The sequence below is a fragment of the Octopus bimaculoides genome, chromosome 7, assembly GCF_001194135.2.
Source record: "Octopus bimaculoides isolate UCB-OBI-ISO-001 chromosome 7, ASM119413v2, whole genome shotgun sequence".
Taxonomy (NCBI): Eukaryota; Metazoa; Mollusca; class Cephalopoda; order Octopoda; family Octopodidae; genus Octopus; species Octopus bimaculoides.
Genome location: NC_068987.1, coordinates 96,323,480 through 96,330,863, shown reverse-complemented (window position 1 = coordinate 96,330,863; position 7,384 = coordinate 96,323,480). Strand labels below are relative to the sequence as shown.

The window sequence follows — 7,384 nt, the reverse complement described above, 5'->3', positions numbered from 1 at the left end:
GCGTTTAACGTCCGCTTTCCATGCTGGTATGGGTTGGACGATTTGACTGAGGACTGGTGAAACCGGATGGCAACACCAGGCTCCAATCTAATTTGGCAGAGTTTCTACAGCTGGATGCCCTTCCTAACACCAACAACCACTCCGAGAGTGTAGTGGGTGCTTTTACATGCCACCAGCATGAAGGCCAGTCAGGCGGTACTCGCAACAGCCACGTTCAAAATGGTGTATTTTACTTGCCACCTGCACAGGAGCCAGTCCATCGGCACTGGCAACGCTCTCGCTCGAATGTCTGGTGTGGGTGTGCATGCGTGCATGTGTATCTATGTACATGCGTGCATGTGTTTGTATGTACATGCGTGCATGTGTATGTATGTACATGCGTGCATACGCGATTGCTATGGGCAATTTTACTTCTTTTCTTTTTACTTCCTCCCCTTTGGTTTTTTCCCCTAATTTAACTCTTATTCTAATAGCTCTTTTGTCTTAATAACGAACAATTACATAGTAATTTCCCTTTGTCTAACTTGTACCCAATGTATGTTTTGCTTGTTCACTGGTTCACTGCGGTATAGTGCTTTAGAGATAACTACCTCATAGCACTGTGTGTTAAAACACCTGAAAGTCATACATATACATCAGACAATGCTTCAAAAAAATTATATTAATACGTCATGAAACATTGTCTGATTTATAACACATTTATATATATCACATTTATTTATATCACATTTTCAATAAGTTCACACAAATTTATCAATTCTTTTTGAATGAGTTCATGTTTGTCCTCCTCAACCTTTGTTCATTGAACACTCATCATGCACAAATCTGTTAAAAAGTGTATCTGCCATCGTTGACCTTAACCAGATTTTGTTCCTGTTCTCATAGTGCAATCACTGTATCATGCTACCAGTGTCATTATCTGAAATCACAACAATGTAACAATAGTAACTTCACCTGAAAGCATGATCTTGTGACACTTGTGCTATTATTGTCTAAAATTACAGCAATGTCAAAATAGGTAACAGAATAAAGACTTACAGCATTGGGACTCTAATACCATTATCATAAAAAAAAGACAAGGATAGGGGGAACCTTTTTTATGTTGGAAGGCTACTTAAATGATAACTGCTCTCTGACAAAGTCATGTTAAAAAAAAGTAATTTATGTTATGAGTTCAATTGCACTGCATGGCACCTTGGGCAAGTGTCTTCTACTATAACTGTGGGCCAACCAAAGCATTGTGAGCAGATTTGGGAGATGGAAACTGAAAGAAGCCTGTCATATGTCTGTGTCTGCTTGTCTCGATATCCCATGATTGTCATAAAATTATTGTCACTGCCATACAAGCAGTGTCATTCATTTCTACTCTTTTGTATGAACATATGTGGCCATGGGGGAATATTACCTTGCTTGGAAGCAGGTGAGGGTTAGTGACAGGAAGTGCATCCAGCCATAGAAAATTTGCCTCATTAAAATCCATCCAACCCATGCAAGCATGGAAAAGTGAATGCTAAAATGACAATGACTATGATGATAAATTGCTCATAAAATCTCTAATAAAATATCAACAAATTTTAGCAGGTACCATGAATTTTTTAAAGCAGCCCTTTTATGTCATAGTAAAACATTCCTAAATATAAATATACATACATATATATAGAGAGAGAGACTCTCTCAAATGTCCAGGAGACACTCTTGAGGTAGCAGATATTTTCTGTTATCTAGGTGACCAAATTAGCAATGGAGGTGAATGCTCTGAAAGTATTATTTCTAGAACACGAATAGAATAGTGAAAGTTCAGAGAGCTGCTATGTTTGTTGAAAACAAAAGGACTCTCTTCTGAGAGTGAAAGTTTGATTTATGATGCTTGTGTACGAACAGCTATACTCCATGGTAGTGAAACTTGTGAGGAATGAATGGTGTAAGTGGTTGTAAGGGAGTAACTCCGACCTAACACCAACAGGGAAAGTTAGGAAACCAACAATCAATGAAGTTTCTGGCTAGGTGAAGAATTTATGGAATGGTGTGAAGAAAGAAGTGATTGTACAGGCCTTTAAAAAGTGTGGCATAAGCAACATGGATGGTACAGAAGATGATGCAACTTACAATGAGGGTGATTCTGATGATAATGAACCGTCAGTGGTTGTATGTGATTATGATGTATCAGATGAGGGTGATGAGGAATTTAATGGTTTCTATGATTAATAAAAAATATTCTTGATAAAACTTGTTAACTTGTGAAGATAATTTATTAATATTCTTCTTAAGGGTATACATGGTAAATTTTGATAAGTATCACTAAGAAAACAAAAAAAAGACCTTAGATTTTTTGCATGGAATCAAGTACCCTGACTTCCTAATGTGCTGCAATCCCCTTATTTTTAGTTGGAAATACCGGAATCATTGGAATTTTTTTTTCTGCTGAATGAATTACAGTGATGTCCTAATATGCCACAAAACACTTTTTATCTGGAAAATGGGGGTTGGAGTGGGGTGGAACCCTCAGAAATTTCACCTCCACCCCAAACATTTTACAGAAATATGTTTTCTAGAGTGTGGATTACAAAAGACTGAAAATTGAAATAACTTTGAAAAGAAGAGGTGAAAATGCTAAAGTTATAGAAATTAGTGGTAACAACAAGAATGAATCCCATGGAGAATTTTTGTGTAAAGTATAGTATTAAAACAAAATATCTTTTTCACACCTCTTAAAATCACTGGATATATTAATCCCAGATTGTAGTATAGATTCAAATGATATTGAGTGTTTTAGATAAAAAAAAAATTCATTTTCCCTTTGCAAGTTTTCCTGCCAGAATTTCTAATCAAGACTGGGAGAATCAGTTTTCTCTATGTACAAAGAATCAATTTAAAATAACTATATCTTAAATGTTGCATGAGAAAAGAAATATAGTTTTGGTTGGCCTGCAGTTATAAAAGACAGTTGTGTTAGGTGTTGTGCAGTGGAACTGAAAACAAAACCATGTAGTTGCATGTGTGTGTGTGTGTGTGTGTGTGTAGATCATCTTTTTTTTTAGATTGGTCTGCAATGTGATTGGTTGTTTCTTCACAACCTCTGCATATTCTGTAGTTACCTTTTGTATTATGCTTCATTATATACACTTTTGATAGTTTCAAATAAGAAAGCTTTAGTCTTGTGCTATATTGAAAAACTCTTTAGTCTCAAATATGAATCTTGCCATTTATCAGCCAGTATTGAGTTTATTTTTTGTTTTCTTTTTTTTTCTTTTCTATTATCTATTTTCACTTTGTTTGCTGTTATCAGATATTGGCTGCTCTTTCTTACTAATATCTTCACTTGAATATTTGTAGTCCAATTTTCTGTTTATTTTTTAAAGCTTTTAATAGTTTCTGAAGTTATTTCTCCACTCTTCTCACAACAATTCTTTGTTACTCTGGTGTTTCTTTAACATTTATTGGCCTCTTTGAAAAGAGAAAATAGTTTCTTTCTCCGTTTACATTTTCTAATTATACATATTAACTTTACTTTATGCTTTATTAGGTATGTTTTAGTTGTCCTTCAGTAGATATTTAAAATTTCAGCAGCTGCCGCTCCCTCACTCATTATATTTGTGGTGTTCATTTTTGGGTGGTGTGATTATTTTTGTTGCTTTCCTGTCTAGTGTTATTAATTTATTTAGCTTCCAGTTAAAAAAATTATAATAATAACTTATATATGTAACTGCTACAGTAATTCAAAATTATTCTTTTTAACTCAGGTTTTGTTGGAACTCCTGAAGTATTGCATGTGTAGTGGGCATGCTGCCTGCAGCCTACAGTAGCATGCTATCTGTTCTTTTCAACTATCTAATGCTTTCCTGATTATTCTGGCTGTGCCAAGGAGGCAAACCTTTTGTAACAGTTCTACCGGGCACTTTCTTCCAATTTCCTTGATATTCTTCTTGATACCTTCTGATGCTGTCCCCAAAGACCCAACAATAATTGGCACTATCTTCATCTTCTTCATTTTCCATAGCTGAGTTATTTTGCAATTAAGAAGATTGTATATATATATTTTTCCATCTTCCTTCTTGACTATGCATGTTAGGGAGGCACTATTATTATTATTTATTATTTATTGTCTTTGCACAGCTTCTAATACTGGAGATGTACTACAGTGCCAGCTGTTCACTACCAGTGAACTAAGGTAATACTCATTATTTTTTGAACACTATACGGAGTATTTGAGCTGTTCCAAGCAGTGCTGTTTTACTGCAAGTGCTCCACCCTTATTGCAGCCCCTTTTGCAGCTCCTGTATGCAGGTCCTTTCCGTTTTCTTTCACGTACGGATACATTTTTCACTATAGATCTTAATGGTCGTAAAGACACTATATCAGTGGATAGACTGAAAAAGGCCTTCATAGAGAAAACTGTCCCTGTTCCCACTGCAGACAACACACAGCATTACAAACATGGCCCACACATCCACATTAACATTCCATGACTACCATTGGGATCAATCAGGTACCAGACAAGGATTCTGGATTATATTTCCGTTTTTTTTTATTTAATTTTTAAGAGCAGTCAGATTCATTTTTAATATTCTCATTTATGAGAGCAGTCGAGTTTATTTCAGATATTCTCATTTTAAAAATCATCTCCAGCTAATCATTGAGAGGACAATAGTATTGCTTTGGTGGAGGTTTGCACTCACTGAGTGCTCTTATTATTATCCTCATTATTATTATTACTGAAGACGTTGCACAGTTTCCAATATCATGATGTTGTTGATTGAAGATATTCTGTCTACCGGGGTTTGTACTGTCTGTCAAGTCACAACAAGGACCTCAAACAGATGGATTGTAGAGTATTCCTAAAGTTTCCAGTTGTTTCTTCAGGTTGGGTGGTATTGAACCCAATGCTCTGCTGATAACAAGGATAACCTTTATGTTTGACTCTTGTAGCTGTCACATCTTGGCACATCTCAATTCTGAGGTCTTCATATTAATCTTTTTCCTTCCTTTCATGATCACCTGGCACTACCACATCGATTATTAGGCACTATTGTTTGTCTTTCCTAAAAGTTGCTATATTTGGCTTTATTATTGTTAATATTGAGTGAGAGAGCAATGCATGCCATCAAAGTGACACTGCAGTAACATATACGAAGCCCAGTATACCCATCATGACTGCCCGTCTGATAAGGGTACACCAGACATATGCATCACAGCCATGTGTGCGTGACATGGTGATCTCATATCAAGATAAACAGCGCATGACCTTGTAGGTGGGGCCCAGTAAGAATTTTCTTCAGGTTACAAACCCCACCCACTCAAAAGGTCCCTGAATAAAGGTTGTTTAAGGATGTTGAAAGAAACACCCATGTTTCCAAAGGTAAATTATCCAAACCCCAAAGAATTCCTCTCAACACATGGCTATGATGCTCCCCCACTGCTTTTGCTTGTGATCAGAGATGCACATATCGTCAACCACCAAGGGACATGCTCAACATGTTAAGGTCAAACAAGTGACAAGCAAATCTGTGGTATTGATCAGAACCCATGGGAGCCACTGCCTGGTACCGCACCAGGGCAGTATTATTATAATTATTGTCGTCATCATCATTATTATTATTATTATTATTATTATTATTATTATTATTATTATTATTATTATTATTATTATTATGTTTTGGCTTTGCTATAATTCAGTGGTTCCCAAACTTTTTCAGGGTGTTGCCCCCTTGACACACAGGCCACATTCCTAGTGCTCCCACCCCAACTAACCATCACACAGACCTCTTTCTGAAGCAAATTCAAAGCAACTGTATTTCATAAATAAAACTTAACCTAGTGAACCTGTTATTTTGTTGTTTTTACATGAATCGCTACCCCATTATCACCCCACTTTTCCATTGCCCCCCAGGGGCGCAATACCGCCCACTTTAGGAACCACTGATTTAATTTACACAAGTTGCACCCAAGTTTCAACCAGAGTCATCAAGGGACAACAAAGTTTTGCATCCGAAGATGCTAACAGGTGAAGTTTCATGCAATTGATGTCTGTGGGAGAGAAAAAAAAATGTGTTAGGTTGCATTTACATGGAGAGATTTTTATGTAGAATATGAGAGGTGCTCATAAGTATTATTATTTGCAATTCACTTATTTTGAAGCTGCCAAGGATTTGGTCTACATATTTGTTTGCTTCTTTTGATGTCATTCCAAGTATCCCAATGAGGATAAATAATGTTGTTGCTTTGAGATGCTACGTTCTTCTGATTTCATCTTCTAGCTCCTTATATTTGTTCAATTTCTCAAATGTTTTCAAAGACATATTTTTGTCAGCTGGCAGAATCACTAGCCAACTGGACAAAATACTTAGTGGAATTTCTTCTGGTTTTACAATCTGAGTTCAAATTCTACTGAGGTCAGTGTTACCTTTCATCCTTTAAGAATTAATAAATTAAGTACCAGTTGAGCATTGGAATCAACATAAAATTTTATATCTTGTGCTTATAGTAAAAAGAATTGTTGTTGTTGTTTTTGTATTAAATCCTCTTTTAAGTATTAATTAAATATTCATATAATGTTATTAACCATTTTCATGTATTTACATGTTATATATGTCTATTTCTAAATATTGCAAAGGCGTTGCTTCAACTAACTTTCTTATCTCTGCTCTTTTATCTGATATATTCATGGGTTTTAAGGCAGCAAACTAGCAAAACCATTAGCACACTTGGCAAAATGCTTAGCAACATTTCAACCATCTTTACATTCTGAGTTCAAATTCAGCTGAGGTCATCTTTGGCTTTCATCCATTCAGGGTCAATAAATTAAGTATGAGCTGAGCACTAGAGTCAGCGAGCCCCATCTGCCAAAGCTTTAAGTCTTGTGCTTATCATACAATGAATTAATATTATTATTATTATCATTATTATTATTATTATTACCTCTACCTTAGTGAAGGTAGAGGTATTGTTTCCAGTCATATTTGTTTGTCTGTTTGTTTGTCTGTGAACAAGATATCTCAAGAACTGCTTGATGGATTCGGATGGAACTTTCAGGGATGTTTGGCTTTATGACTGGCACGAACTGATTAGATTTTGGGATCGATTCGGTACTGGAGAAGGATTCTGAATTATTTGTTATATTTACTTTACATGATTATGATCTTACATTGACTTTTAAGTCTTTCTCAATTATTTCGCTTTAGGCTGCTTTCGAAGTTTTATTTTCGTTTCTCTGTTATTAATTTTACTCTTATCTCTATCTTAGTAGAAACTGATGGATAAAGAAATCAAACTACATAAACAAATGGCAGCAAAACCATTCAGAAATTAAATAACACTAACATATTTTTATAATATATATATCATATATTAAAAATATTAATACTTTACAGTATACTTACATATATAT

At 35.3% G+C, this 7,384-nt stretch overlaps 1 protein-coding gene across 2 annotated transcripts in view; it reads left to right on the top strand.

Annotated features, from left to right (window-relative positions):
* The window catches only part of LOC106868850 (solute carrier family 15 member 4), a 57,550-nt gene that overhangs the window by 12,670 nt on the left and 37,496 nt on the right, over positions 1–7,384 (top strand). Inside the window, exon 2 of one of the 2 annotated variants that reach the window (XM_052969816.1) lies at positions 4,114–4,168. The exons of the other annotated variant lie outside the window; for it this stretch is intronic. The gene's annotated coding sequence lies outside the window, so the exon portion shown is untranslated. The remainder of the gene's footprint in view (positions 1–4,113; positions 4,169–7,384) is intronic. 2 annotated transcript variants of the gene reach the window in all.